General features: G+C 47.2%; 1 protein-coding gene across 1 annotated transcript in view; it reads left to right on the forward strand.

Moving 5' to 3' along the window:
- Positions 1-2,659: 2,659 nt before the first annotated feature.
- Positions 2,660-15,832, forward strand: part of ACSBG2 (acyl-CoA synthetase bubblegum family member 2) — a 38,022-nt gene continuing 24,849 nt past the window's right edge. The window contains exon 1 of the mRNA XM_038739979.1: positions 2,660-2,688. The gene's annotated coding sequence lies outside the window, so the exon portion shown is untranslated. The remainder of the gene's footprint in view (positions 2,689-15,832) is intronic.

Below are 15,832 nucleotides of genomic sequence, written 5' to 3' on the forward strand. Positions count from 1 at the left end.
CAACTATTTCAGCAATCTATGGGACAAATGTGCCGATATAACAATTGCCACAAAAATACAAATGGTCAATTCTGTGGTGCTTTCCATGACAATATGGATCCGAAAGCTGGTCAGTGAAAAAACAGGACAGAAAGACCATCGATTCTTTTGAAATGTGGTGTTGGAGAAGACTTTTGTGAATACCATGGACTGCCCGAAAAACAAACGAATGGATTTGGGAGCAAATTAAGTCAAAGTGGTCTTTGGAAGGCCAAATGATTCGATTTAGATTCATGTATTTTGGACACATAAACAGGAGAGCTAATTCTCTGGAGAAGACACTAATTCTCAGGAGAAGACACTAGGAAAAGTCCAGGGAAAACGTGGAAGAGGCAGACCAGCAGCTAGATGGACAGAAACCATAACAATGAGAGGGGAAGAACCATTAGCAAGGTTACAGGTTATGGCTGAAGAGAGGATGTTCTGGAGAAAATCTAGCCATAGAATCGCTATGGATCGGAAAGGACTCGACGGCACTTGATAGTAATAAAATGAGACAAATGCATGAATGTTATGCGGTAGCCAGACCCTGGCTGGAACCTGTACTCTTCCAAGCGCTTAGTACAGCGCTCTGTATACGGTAAGCATTCAATAAGTACCACCGATTGACTGAGCGCCAGATTTCCCTTTTTGGAAGGATGTCCTCCCTCCCAGCAATTAAGATCAACCCTGGGGGCTCCTCCTGCCGCTTCCAAAGTTCCTTCACCGGGAAGCCAGCATTCCTGGTGTGTTTTGTGGGAAGCCCTTGACTATCAAGCCTGTCCCGTGACCTTCGGGATCCGGTGAAATACTCAGGCTTTCCCCTTGGCTGGTGCTGGTTCAATGATAATAATAATACCGATGGTATTTGTTAAGCGCTTACTATGTGTTGAGCACTGTTCGAAGCGCTGGGATAGATATAAGGTGATCAGGTTGTCCCACGGTGGGGCTCACAGTCTTAATCCCCATTTTACAGATGAGGTCACTGAGGCCCAGAGAAGTGAAGTGACTTGCCCAAAGTCACACAGCTGACAAGTGGCGGAGCTTGAAATGTGATTTTCATTTTTAAATGATGATTTTCAAGTGCCGCCGGTGACTCCAGGGGCTTTGGAAATCACAAGGATTCAGCGAAGCTCAGTGGAAAGAGCCTGGGCTTTGGAGTCAGAGGTCATGGGTTCAAATCCCAGCTCCGCCACTTGTCAGCTGTGTGACTTTGGGCAAGTCACTTCACTTCTCTAGGCCTCAGTTACCTCATCTGTAAAATGGGGATAAAGACTGTGAGCCCCACGTGGGACAACCTGATCACCTTGTAGCCTCCCCAGCGCTTAGAACAGTGCTTTGCACATAGTAAGCACTCCCAGCGCTTAGAACAGTGCTTTGCACATAGTAAGTGCTTAATAAATGCCATTATTATTATTATTAAGGAATCATCTCTGGCTGGGAGAAGCAGCATGGCTCAGTGGAAAGACCCCGGGCTTGGGAGTCGGAGGTCATGGGTTCAAATCCCAGCTCCACCGCTTGTCAGCTGTGTGACTTTGGGCAAGTCACTTCACTTCTCTGGGCCTCAGTTACCTCGTCTGTAAAATGGGGATAAAGACTGTGAGCCCCACGTGGGACAACCTGATCACCTTGTAACCTCCCCAGCGCTTAGAACAGTGCTTTGCACATAGTAAGCGCTTAATAAATGCCATTATTATTATTATTAAGGAATCATCTCTGGCTGGGAGAAGCAGCGTGGCCCAGTGGAAAGACCCCGGGCTTGGGAGTCGGAGGTCATGGGTTCAAATCCCAGCTCCGCCGCTTGTCAGCTGTGTGACTTTGGGCAAGTCACTTCCCTTCTCTGGGCCTCAGTTACCTCATCTGTAAAATGGGGATGAAGACTGTGAGCCCCACAGGGGACAACCTGATCACTTCGTATCCTCCCCAGCGCTTAGAACGGTGCCTTGCATGTAGTAAGCGCTTCACAAATGCCATCACTCGTGAGCCCGCTGTTGGGTAGGGACCGTCTCTTAGATGTTGCCAACTTGGGCTTCCCAAGCGCTTAGTCCAGTGCTCTGCACACAGTAAGCGCTCAATAAATACGATTGATTATTTCCGAGGTAATTACCCCCAACGGTAGGACTTCCAAATGGAAACAACAAAGCGCTAGGGCACACATCTTCATGCGAGATGCTTTGGAAACAAAGGGGCCCGGCTGCAGCTGCTCAGTGCCACCGCCCCCCGCCCTTGCAGGCGCCTTCATCACTCCACACGGCGGTTGCCAGCCAGTGGCGCACGTGCGCTGGGTTCTCGGGGAGGGGGACGGGGGTCAATGACCGCAAGTCACTTTTCTCAGGCGGTTTCAAGGAGGTGTGGCTTGGGTGGTGTGTTCCCGTTAGGCCGTCCTCATTGGACGTTCGGGCTGGAAGGCCCGCCCCGGCCCCCGCGCGCGCGCGCACATACACCCAGCGCGCGAGATTCTTCCAGCAGTAATGATGGCGCCGCTGGAGCCTCACCGGCCGCTTTTTCCTGGTGGGAGGCTGCCCGCTTCCAAAATGGCGGGTTGGCCCCGCCCCGCCCTCCCCCTCCCGGGGAGCCTCCTCTAAAGGCACCGGCTCCCCGTGCCCTCCCTATTACTACTGCTGCTGCTCCTGCTACACCGGGGACGATCCGACGGGCTTCTCCTGCGGGGTAAGGCCCTGCTGAGAGCTCACCTCCTCCAGAAGGCCTTCCCAGACTGAGTCCCTTCCTTCCTCTCCCCCTCGTCCCCCTCTCCATCCCCCCCGCCTTACCTCCTTCCCTTCCCCACAGCACCTGTATATATGTTTGTACATATTTATTACTCTATTTTACTTGTACATATCTATTCTATTTATTTTATTTTGTTAGCACGTTTGGTTTTGTTCTCTGTCTCCCCCTTTTAGGCTGTGAGCCCACTGTTGGGTAGGGACTGTCTCTATATGTTGCCAACTTGTACTTCCCAAGCGCTTAGTACAGTGCTCTGCACATAGTAAGCGCTCAATAAATACGATTGATGATGATGATGAAGGCGCTCTCCTGGGGAGCCTCCCGCCCTTCTAGCCCCCAGCGGGAAAGCGAAAGGCGGGGTGGGCTCCCTTTCCTATTCATTCATTCCGTCGAATTTATTGCATTTATTTTTTAGACTGTGAGCCCACTGGTGGGTAGGGACTGTCTCTAGATGTTGCCAATTTGTACTTCCCAAGCGCCTAGTACAGTGCTCTGCACATAGTAAGCGCTCAATAAATACGATTGATGATGATGATGATGAGCCACCCACATCATTAGGTTTCCCGGCCTGAGTCGAGCAGCCTCGTGTCCTGCTGCCACGTCTCTCCTCTCCACTTCCCTTACGAGAAAGGGAGGCAGAGCGGGGACCAGCACAGCCACTTCAGCTCGGCGCGGGGAAGAAGGGGCCGTTAAGCGCTCAGTACAGTGCTCTACACCCAGTAAGCGCTCAATAAATACGATTGATTGACCTAGCTCGTGCGTTCGACGGGGTGGTGGTGGGGCTTTGTAGTCATCATCATCATCATCAATCGTATTTATTGAGCGCTTACTGTGCGCAGAGCACTGGACTAAGCGCTTGGGAAGTACAAATTGGCAACATATAGAGACAGGCCCTACCCAACAGTGGGCTCACAGTCTAAAAGGGGGAGACAGAACAAAACCAAACATACTAACAAAATAAAATAAATAGAATAGATATGTACAAGTAAAATAAATAGAGTAATAAATATGTACATACATATATACAGGTGCTGTGGGGAAGGGAAGGAGGTGAGAGGGGGACGAAGGGGAGAGGAAGGAAGGGGCTTTGTGGTCCCAAAAGGGACTCGTATTCTACCGCTGGCGGCCCTGACAGATTGAATTCAGCTTTCCCTGCTTGCTGTGGGGTTGGAATAATAATAACGATCGTACTTGTTAAGCCCTTACTATGTGCCAAGCACTGTTCTAAGCGTTAAGGTAGACGCAGGGTCATCAGGTTGCCCCACGTGGGGCTCACAGGCTCAATCCTCATTTTCCAGATGAGGGAACTGAGGCTCAGAGAAGTGAAGTGACTTGCCCAAAGTCACACAGCTGATAAATGGAGGAGTCGGGATTAGAACCCACATCCTCTGACTCCCAAACCCGTGCTCTTTCCACTGAGCCACGCTGCTTCTCTAGAAAGGCTAGTCCTGGGGAGCGGACTGCTCAGAGGAGGTGGGGAGGAAACCCTCCCTAGCCCACCGAACTGCAGGTTCCGGTGGGAAAAGACACATTCATTCGTTCAATCGTATTTATTGAGTGCTTACTGTGTGCGGAGCACTGTACTAAGCGCTTGGGCAGTACAGTTCAGCCCAAATAGAGACAGTCCCTGCCCACAGCGGGCCCGCAGTCTAGAAGGGGAGAGGCAGACATCAAAACAAGTAAACAGCATCAGTAGTATTATAAATAAAAATAATTATAGATAATAATAATAATGGTATTTGCCAAGCGCTTACTATGTGCAAAGCACTATTCTGGTTGTCCCACGGGGGGCTCACAGTTTTCACCCCCATTTTACAGATGAGGTAACCGAGGCACAGAGAAGTAGCTGACAGTTGGCGGAGCCGGGACTTGAACCCATTACCTCTGACTCCAAAGCCCGTGCTCTTTCCACTGAGCCACGCAGATATATACATATTAATAAAAGTGAATGGAATTATAAATATGTACATATCCACAAGTGCTGTGGGACGGGGGTGGGTAGAGCAAAGGGAGCGAATCGGGAAGGGAGAAGGGAGCACAGGAAAAGGGAGGCTTAGTCTGGGAAAGCCTCCTGGAAGAGGTGAGCTCTCACACGAAACCTGACCCCTTATTGTTGTTCTTACTACCCCTCATTAAGGACTTAGGGTGTACTAAGCCCGGAGTTGCTAGAATAAAATCAATTCCCACTCCTTCCGGGAGCTACAGGGGGTTTATAATCTGAGTGTGGGAACACAAACACAGAGCAGTAAAACTATAATCCAAACCACAATGAAAACAAATAGAAATTCGACCCCCATATAGGTCAGTACTCCTCCTTTCGTTCAAGTGCAGACCAAGATGGGACTCTGTTGAAGTTGCGTACCTCGGCGGCACCTCTGTTCTTGCTGAGGGAAATCAAGAAGACGGTGTTCTAACACTTGCGTAGCCTGTTGTATGTTGCTGATTTGTACTTCCCAAGCACTTAGTACAGTGCTCTGCACACAGTAAGTGCTCAATAAGTATGATTGAAAGAACGAATGAATGAGAGAGGGGCCCAAGTACTCTGGTTTGCAGAAGTAGTCTGAGTGCCAAGAGTTTGGGCTGGACCCAGAAACAGAGAGGGAGTTCCTGGACTGCACCAGTAATTGGATTTAAGCTCCTTGTGGGCAGGGAATGAGTCTGCCAACTTTGTTATATTGTACTCTCCCAAGTGCTTAGTACAGTGCTCTGCACAGAGGAAGTGCTCAGTAAATCAAAGCTCTCCATCACCTTGCCCCCTCCTACCTCACCTCCCTTCTGTACTACAGCCCAGCCTGCCTGCTCCGCCACTAACCTCCTCACTGTGCCTCCTCGCCTGTCCCCGCTGTCGACCCCTGGCCTACGTCCTACCTCTGACCCGGGATGCCCTCCCTCTTCACATCCTCCAAACTAGTGCTCTTTCCCCCTTCAAGGCCCTGCTGAGAGCTCACCTCCTCCAGGAGGTCTTCCCAGACTGCACCCCCCCTTTTTCCTCTGCTCCTCCTTCCCTGCCCCACAGCACTTGTATATATTTGTACATATTCTGTTAATTTTATTAATGATGTGTATATACCTATAATTGTATTTATTTTGATGCTCTTGATGCCTGTCTATTTGTTTTTTTGTTGTCTGTCTATCCCTTCTAGACTGTGAGCCCCTTGGGTAGGGATTGTCTCTGTTGCTGAATTGTACTTTTCAGGCGCTTAGTACAGTGCTCTGCACACAGTGCTCAAATACAATTGAATGAATATAGGCGGGACCTAGGAACCAGGATCTTGAGTTTTAGGGGCTCTAAATATGCAGCCCATACAAGAATCAACATTTCTGGACCACATTCCTGACTTTCTAGCTGGGGCGAGCAAGCTCATAGTACAGTGCTGCGCACACTAAGTGCTCAATAAATATGATTGTGTGAATGATTGAATGAAGAGTGCTGACATAAGCCAGCCCATGGCCTCAGTTCCCTCATCTGTAAAATGAGAAGATTCATGCTCTCCCTGTTGCTTAGATTGGGAGAACACTGCGGGACAGGCTGTACCTTATCTGATTGTCTTGTTTTTTTTTACCTCAGTGCCTGGGACACTGTAGGCACTTAATAAATACCATAACTAGCAAACCAAAGACCAGTCAGAGACGTGGGAGAAGAAAGCCCCCATGGATGGGGTCTATGGACAGGAGGTACTATGGAATTTACCATCTAATGGGGGAAACTGGGTATAAGCAGGAGGAGCATTCTAAGAGAGTTGGAGACCAAAGCCCTGTGCACACTTCTGAGTTAATCTCAGGAGCTCAAAGGTATTCCACAAAAGTTAAAATGTAATTCACAAATGCCTTTTCTAGTTTTAAATAGAAAGAAAAACTGCTTATTCTCCCTCCTACTTAGACTGCGAGCCCTGTGTGGGATTGGGAAGCATGGCGTAGTGGATAGAGCACTGGCCTGGAAATCAGAAGGTCATGGATTCTAATTCTGACTTTGCCACTTGTCTGCTGTGTGGCCTTGGGGAAGTCACTTCACATCTGTGCCTGTTACCTCATCTGTAAAATGGGGATTGAGACTGTGAGCCCCACATGGGACAGGGACTGCGTCCAACCCAATTTACTGGTATCCAATCCAGTGCTTAGTACGGTGCCTGGCCCATAGTAAGCACTTAACAGATATCACAATTATTATTATTAGGGACCGCATCCAACCTGAATAACTTGTATCTACCCCTATGCTTTGAATAGTGCTTGATGCATAGTCAGTGTTTAACGAATACCATAAAAAAAGTTTACATGAGGCAACTGGTTTTGCTACCTTTGAATTTCAATGAGTCTGCCCTGTTTTTGGGGGGGAGGTGGGGGAAGAGGGTCTGGTCCAGAAATGTTGCTTCATAGAAGTTTCTTTGGTGTAATGAGCCACCTTCATTTGATAGTGAGCTAGCATAACCTCTTGAAATTGCTCACTGTTTGCAAAGGGTTATCAGCATCCCATAGTTATGACCTGGGGTGCTGCTATTGGTTGGATTTGGCTGGCCTCATTTTGCTGTGCAATTCAGCAGGTGCAAAGACTTCCCCCACCCCACCTTGGTTGGGGAAGGAAAGGCCTGGATCAGATCTGGTTAAACACCAGGGATATTTCAAAACTAAGTAAACCTTTCTTTGCAGGGATTCCCAGAGTTCATCTGCAAACATTTTTATCACTAGGCAAATAATGTCTCAGCGGTTTTTGTTTTTTTTTTTTTAACCTTGTAGGTTAAAGCTGATAGTGATCTTGATGAATAGTGGCTATTCCAAGCTTATAGACTGTTGAATTTGAAATTCAGCCCCAGGTGACATCCCATGACTCTCTGGTGCTTTTCCTGCTTTCTACCCAGAGCTTAGAACAGTGCTTTGCACATAGTAAGTGCTTAACAAATACTGTTATTAAGAAGGTGCTCCCTCAGGTAATATCCTTTGAACAGAGTTTTTCTTCCTTAGGTCAAACCCCTCAACCTGTAGTTTACAAAAAACAGTGTGGTCTAGTGAATATAACACATGCCTGGGAGGCAGAAGGACCTGGGTTCTAATCCTGAATCTGCCACTTGTCTCTTGTGTGAACTTGGGCAAGTCACTTCACTTTGCCAGTTACCTCATCTATAAAATGGGGATTAAGACTGAGCCCTATGTGGGCCAGGGACTGTGTTCAACCTGGTTAGCTTGTATCTACCCCAGCCCTTAGTAATAATAATGGTATTTAAGCACTTACTATGTGCCAAGCACTATTCTAAGTGCTGCAGTAGAGACAAGGTAATCAGGTTGTCCCACGTGAGGCTCACAGTCCTAATCCCCATTTTACAGATGAGGTAACTGAGGCAGAGAGAAGTTAAGTGGCGTGCTCAAGGTCACACAGCAGACAAGTGGTAGAGCCGGGATTAGAAACCACGGTCCTCTGACTCCCAAGCCTGGGCTCTTTCCACTGAGCCATGCTGTACAGTTCCTGGCACATGCTAAGGGCTTAACAAATATTTAAAAAAACAAAACAAAACCCTAGCTCCTTTTCCTCCTTCTCCAAGCAGCCTCCAGCCAAGCTGCTCTACAGTTAAGGGAGTGTGAAGCCCTCCCACTGACACCTGATTCCCCAGCTATATACTTCTAGGATTAGGTTCCCACATCCTATTCCTAAGCATGCAACATCTTAGCCACCTAGAACTTGTGACAAATTGATAGCCTGTGGGAAAGGACAATCAGAGACAGCTGCAGCAAAGGGAGGCTTGCTGAGTAAAGGGGATGGGGGTGATCAGGTATTTAAAAAAAAAAATAAAGCTGTTCTTCCCTTCTAGCCCTCAGGAGCAGGGTGGGTGTATGTAAGGTTTAAACATTGGGGCAAATTGAGGTGGGGGAATGCAGCCTATCTCTAATCTCACCTCTACATGCTCAGTACCTTCGTGCCAAGTTTGAACACCTGGCTGAGGGACTAGAGAGGGTGTGCACTAGGCCCCCAGCAGCCGACACATTGGGTCACCACCCTTCATTGTTTACATAACTGCATTCGTTTCTTCTGACTGAAATAGTTGCCCGCTTTGCAGTGAACTCTCCTCTGGGTTCATGTCCCAAAGGCGATGTAGAAAATAGAGAGAGCTGAGAAACTGAGATCAGTGTGGATCCCTAGCTTTTGGGTTTTCTGTGGGCAGGGATAAACCTCGGGCAAGCTACTTCTGACCTTTGATTTTCCTATGCAGACTGTGAGCCCCATGTGGGACAGGCACTAAATCTGACCTGAGGATCTTGTCTCTACCCTAGCAGCCAGTACAGTGGTCACCGCATCATAAGCGCTTAACAAATACCACCGTTATTACTACAGAAGGAAGCAGGATCACGAAACTGCTCCTGTCCACTCGGAACTGGTAATGAAATGAGCCTGCAGGCTTGGTGGGTGAAGAGAGTATGGCAGATATTCTTTCCTCAATTCCCCAAACCCTCCCTCAGATCCTTTGATCTATTTCATAGCAGCCACCTGAAGCAGTGGGAACAAAACTCCTGAATCTTTGGTTCCCAAACAGTATTTAACTACTATGGTCTGTGTGTTTTACACATGACTGCTTATGATTTTTCAGAATCCATATATTCCTTGATTTGGCGATCATTCTCTCAGCCATGTTTTACAGCTTCAAACCTACTTTCCAATGACTACACATTATTCTTAATGTTGTATCGTGATCATTATGGTGACCCACCAGGCACATGTTTGTCAAACCTCAAAATGCTAAACTGTGAGCCCATTGTTGGGTAGGGATTGTGTCTCTTTGTTGCCAAATTGTACTTCCCAAGCGCTTAGTACAGTGCTCTGCACATCATAAGTGCTCAAATACGATTGAATGAATGTTGTACACCAAAGCATTAATGAGTGTCTGGTCATTGGAGCTTTGCTTTAGAACATCTTTCATTCCTGAATGGTTGAAGGCCTAGCCATGGGCCATCTAATCTCCTCAATTTTTCTCTAGTAATTCATTATGAACCCCTAATCTGTGAATCTTCCTAAAATCCATTTTTAACCTGATCCTTTTTTGATCTGCACATCTTCCCTTAGAAGTGGTCCCTATACTTTCCACTTTCAGTAGCAGCAGTAATGTTACGTCAGTGCTTCCACTGTATATGTATGTACACATATATATGTATACATACTTGTACTGTGGGGAGATGAAAGAACAGTGATTCAGATTTGGATCCGTGATCTAAAGACAGAAAGGTGAGGCAGATGAGGGTGTGCACCCAGAGAAAGAATAGTGGTAAGATTCAGCAAAAATAACAGTAGGAAGAATAGTGCGTTACTTTTAGGAGGGAAAGTGGCTTTCAGCTCTTGATCACTCCAAGCAGGATTGGCCCTGGTCCAAGTGTACAGGAGCTTTTGCCTACCCTGGGCTACAGTGGGGCAAGGCTTCTCCCAGGGACGGTGAGCTACCCTCTCTGAGGACCCCATTGTTTCCTCTATTTTGAAGCTATTGGCTTCAATGGGTGTGCCTTCCTCCTCCCCTCTTCCCCATCATTCTGTTGCTTGGGATTGGGGGAACAGCAATCCCATGTTTGCCCCACTCACCCACTTCATGGTACTGTAGTCTTCAATTACGTTCCTGCATTAGCTGGCCTCTTTCCCAGGCTGGTGAGCCCTCACCCTTTTCAATCCTTGTAGGGCAGCTTTTATGCCTTCCCCACTCATCTTGGGAGTTATGTATGTGTGCAGATGCACTTGCGCAGACACACCCACCCCCCATCACCAAATGCTTCTGCTCTTTAGTTTCTGTGCACTAAATTGCCTTCCCCCCTGGCCCCCAAACGTTGGATAATGATACATTCTACAGAGGCACCTGTTCTTCTAGGACTGGTGACATTGCTGAGATTTAAAACACCTGGATCAGGTCCTCCTGCTGCATCTTTCTCTTGTTTTGGGGAGCCTATTCTCCTCTTGCTCTACTGCAGGTCACACTCAGCAAAGTCACAAGACTGCTTGTTTTTATCAGACTTAAGGTTCTCCAAGATGGGGATGGGGCCTGTTTTTTATAATGTGCTACATTTTTTTTTTTTTTTTTTTCAAATGACCCTGGGAGTGGAAGTGCTAACTGCAGGCCTCCCAGGCTGGCACTATAGGCTGGGAGCTGGGGGTGGTGGGGGAGGGGAGAAATAGCATAAATGGTAAATGTCACAGCCTGTGGCCTCATTGTTTGAGCAGTGATTTGCTGGCTGAAGGGAGAGGGAATCACCAGCTTCCCTCAAGATGTGAGCTACTCATTTCTCTCTCCTCAACTTTCTTGGAGTGAGGGACTGGGGAAAGGTCCTTCATGGCTGGCATAGTTTGACTGGCTGTTCAGTGGGTTCTCCCCAGTAGGATTGAGCAATCGGAACCTGCTAATTAGTTCTAAAGGGTTCTTCTCTGAGCTAATCCTTGGGACGGGAAACTCAATTCCAGTGCTCTAGCAGTAACTTGAACTCTCATCACATGAAACACATTAACCAGGAAGACAATTGCTGCTCAACAAAGATTAACACACTTGATTGTGGAGCTGTGTTCCAACATTGACTAGTGACTTGATACTTCTACATTCTATTGGCCCTAAAGCCTAGAAATAAACCACCTGCTTCTTAGATCACTTGACATGAAATCCTCCCAGAAGACTGACTTAGCTGAGAGGTATTGCCTTCTAATTATTTGCTGAAAACTGGACTGCAGTTATCTTTGATCCCAGACCTGGCAGTCAGTGAACAAATATCGTTACAGAAGACTGAAGCTTAGTTCTTGCCAGGTTTTATCTCCTTTCAGACCCCACAGGGTGTAATTCCTAACAAGATCCTCCTGTGCCAAGAGAGAGAAGTCCTGCCTATTGAGGAGGTAGCCTGAGGTGATACAACTAAATGTGGGGTGGCTGATGTCAGGACAAGAAGAATTGAGGGGAGGGGTGGACACAACTTCTGTCTTCTCGAGTGGTTCTGGATAGGTTTCGTGGATTATTATTTTTTTTTTTTCAGTTGGTTTACACAGATGAAGAGATTTCTGATGGGGAGCTCAGATGGGCTGAACTTGGCCTAAGGGGCCCAAACCTGTGAGCTAAATTGGACTGGGCCAAAGCTGGGTTCAGACACACCCTCTGCTACTCCTGCAGGTTTTTTTTCCCCCCCAACACACACATGTGTGTGCACAGTCTTTTGGATCCAAGGGGTAAAAGGACTGTGATACAGGAGGTGGGTGGGTGTGTGTGTGTGTGTGTACGCGCGCACTGGCTTACCTGGGCTGTTTTGGGACTATGACTCTGTACTTTTATAGTAACTTCCCCCATGAAGCGAAGCCTGGAGTCCCTTCCGGTTCTACTTTTAATTCCAGACTAGGCTCAGACACCAAGGTCCGGGGCTCTGCCGAGGTAGAAACTGGGCTGGGGAACTTTTGACTTGGGCAAGGTTTGTGGCTTCTCTGAAAAAATCACCAAAGTGGGTGAAGTCTACAAAAGCCTGTGATGTGACTTGCTAAGGAACTTGTATGACTAGTAGTGGGATGCAAAGGCTGAGGAGATATGGGGATGTGGGCTGACCACCAAACCAAGAATTTCTTTGCATCAATAAGTGGTTATATGATCTATTACCACCGCCCTATGGAAAACAGGTGATTCCAACCTCACCACAGATGAGGAAGCAGGGTGGCCTAGTGGATAGAGAATTGAGCCTGGGAGTCAGAAGGCTGGTATGTGACATTGGGCAAGTTACTTTGCTTCTCAGGGACTCAGTTACCTCATCTGTAAAATGGGGATTAAGTCCCTGAGCCCTGTGTGGAACAGGGACTATGTCCAACTTGATTATATTGTAGCTTCCCCAGTGCTCAGTACAGTGCCTGGCACATAGTAAGTGCTGAACAAATACCATAAAACAAAAAGAGGGAACCCTGTTGAGGTGGCAGCAGTGATCTTCTGAAACACTGCTTCTTCCCTCCTCCTCTGGACCCTTCCACTAGAGAGGATGGAGCCCCAGAAAGAATAAAAAACACATCAAAGTGGGAAAGCATGGCCCTAAATGACTTACAAAATTTTTCTTTTACTTTAGTTTTTGGAAGTTAGTACTGCTGTGAAGAATAGTAAAATTTCCAAGGAGATTTACAAGCATGCAACCTACAGTTTAAATTAATGGTATGAGCTTCTCTGTAATATCTGGAGCACAGAGGGAAAAGCACTCATAATTACCATCTTGGAGAAGAGGTGAGAGCTGACTAGAAACTGCTAGGCTCATGGGATATGATGGTCAAGTACTTTTGGACAGCCTGCTGAGGGGCTATTGTTATTGAGGGATATGGCTTCAGGATCAATTGATCATATTTATTCAACCCTTACTGTGTGCAGAGCTCTATACTAAGTGCTTGGGAGTACAGTATAACAGTGAGTAGACACATTTCCCTGCCCACAACAAGCTTAAGGTTGAGAGGATAATAATAATTATGGCATTTGTTAAACATTTACGATGTGCCAGACACTATACTAAGCTCTGGGGTTGATACAAACAAGTTTGATTGAACACAGTCCCTATCCCACACGGGGCTCGCAGTCTTAATCCCCATTTTATAGAGGAGGTCTTTGTGGCATGACCATTGTAGGAGAAATGCAGGGGGAAGGAGTTCCTATTTTAGCCTAGAAAAACAGGAGACATTTAATGAATTTTTAAAGAATTGGCCTCTGGACTCCGACTGAGCCTCAGGGAGTTGAAAGGAAGTAGATTTCACCTCCTGTATGGAGTCCAAATCTTTCCCCAGACTTCAGGTTCCCAAGTGAAGTTTTGGTGCATCGAAGGGGACTGCAAGGCTGAAACTAGTCCCTGAGGGGTGACTGGGCCCCAGTCCCAGAGCTCCTGGGGAACACCGTGCTATTATGATTGCCCTATAGGGTGACCCCACCCCAGTCCAAAGAAGAAAAATGTGGCCCAGGTCCACCTCACACTCAGGTGACAGTCACAGGGTGGATCAAGCTTGATGCCAGGCTGTGTTGCTGTGGGCTTCAGGCTTTTGTTCAGGTTTTCAGAGAAGCAGCATGGCTCAGTGGAAAGAACATGGGCTTTGGAGTCAGAGGTCATGGGTTCAAATCCTGGTTCTGCCCATTGTCAGCTGTTTGACTTTGGGCAAGTCACGTAACTTCTCTGTGCCTCAGTTACCTCATCCGTAAAATGGGGATTAAGACTGTGAGTCCCCCGTGGGGCAACCTGATCACCTTGTAACCTTCCCAGCGCTTAGAACAGTGCTTTGCACATAGTAAGTGCTTAATAAATGCTGCCACTATTATTATTATTATTTTGTTTGAGGGCCTGCAATTGCTGGTTGTGGGAAGGGCAGTGTCTGCCTAGGGCAAAACCCATGCTTATTTCCACTAAAGTGTAAGCTGCTCCTTCAGAGTAGGGATCTTGTCTACTTATGCTTAGCCAGTGCTAGACACTATTTAAAAAAAAACAAACAAACCAAAAAAACACCCCAAATCCATATGTTGGTATAAGTATGTCCTGGTTTCTTTTTACTCAAACCAAAAAGGGTTTGGCAGAAAATAAACTTTAATGATTCAGGAGCCTATTCAGAGCTATTGATCTTCAGTCCTTGCAGACAGGGATTTCTAAGCACGTGATTACCTTCTGAGTGGCCCAAGCACCTCACTGATATCTGTTGCCTGACAGTGCCGGGAACTGCACTCTGCTCCCCAGACCGGCTGTTTGGTCTAGTGGAAAGAGCACTGCTGGGGGAATCTGGGTTCTCGTCCGGTTCTGCCCGCTGGGGTTGAGCTGTCGGTAGAGAAGGATTCTGACCAAAGAACTACCTTGGGCTTTCTGCAAGGTGGACAAGGCCAAGCAGGGATCTTGAAAATAGCTGGCTAGTGTGGGTGGGAACTGCAGTGGTTACCAAGGCTACAGCCTGCTGGGTTATGGCATTATAGCACAGCACTGACATTTTGCAGTCACTTTAACCATAACTGCATCCTGCATGTTTGCTTTTAAAAAGAAACACAAACAGACCTCTGCATGCAACTAGACTGTAAGCTCGCTGTGGGTGGGGAATATGTCCGTCTATTGTTGTACTCTCCCAAGTGCTTAGTATAGTGCTTGCATGCAGTAAGCGCTCAAATACAATTGAATGAAATGCACTTCATTGTATGCATTTGTTCACTGTACTCCTGGCCCCAGTAATAATAATAATAATAACAACAATGGTATTTAAACGCTTACTATGTGCCAAGCACTGTTCTAAGTGCTGGGGTAGGTAAGGAAGCTGGACACAGTCCCTGTCCCAAATGCGGCTTACAGTCTACATCCCTTTTACAGATGAGGTAACTGAGGCACAGAGAAGTGACTTGCCCAAGGTCACAGCAGACAAGTGGCAGAGTGGGGACTAGAACCCACAACCTCTGGCTCCCAAGCCCATGCTCTTGCCACTAGGCCATACTGCTTTGCTTAAGCAGTAGGAACGTGAGCGATGCTGCACAGCCCATTATCACTTCAGTGGGTTTCTCAGTCCTGGGATCCCCAGGACCAACAGTCACCTGTTCTTTCTGATCAGGGATGCCATCATCATCACTCTGCTCCCCACACTCCGGTAGGTGCCGGAGATGGGGAAAGCCGAGGGGAGTTCACAGGAACCATAAGGAGTCTGCGCTGGGCCCCAGTGGGTGAAATATTGACCTAGAGTAACCGCGCTACTGGGATTGCATCATCAGTTTCTGTGGTCTCCAAACAAAAGATATAAATGTCATCTGAATCAACATACAAATCCTGTGTACTTGGGTGTGACCTGGGGCAGGGGGGTGGCAGCAGTCCTGATTAGGAGGCTGTCCGTTTAAGGGAGCTGAGTGTGGGATGATGAGCCTTGACCAATGATGAGGCTGACATGTGACCAGATACTGTTGCTCTTCTGGTAGGAGCTGGAGAAAGGCAGTAGCTATATGTAATAGATCTGGTGGTAGACTAAGGAAGTCAAAAGACATTGTTGATTCAAGAACTTGGGTAATTCTTTGTACTGAGTTAAGGATCCATTTCTTTTGGTTGCATTGTTTAACAATACTTTTATTTGGCTTGTGTAGCTCTGTAATATGATCTTTTCTTAAAGCAAGAAGAATTTTACGTGGAC

This window comes from Tachyglossus aculeatus, chromosome X1, assembly GCF_015852505.1.
Source record: "Tachyglossus aculeatus isolate mTacAcu1 chromosome X1, mTacAcu1.pri, whole genome shotgun sequence".
NCBI lineage: Eukaryota > Metazoa > Chordata > Mammalia > Monotremata > Tachyglossidae > Tachyglossus > Tachyglossus aculeatus.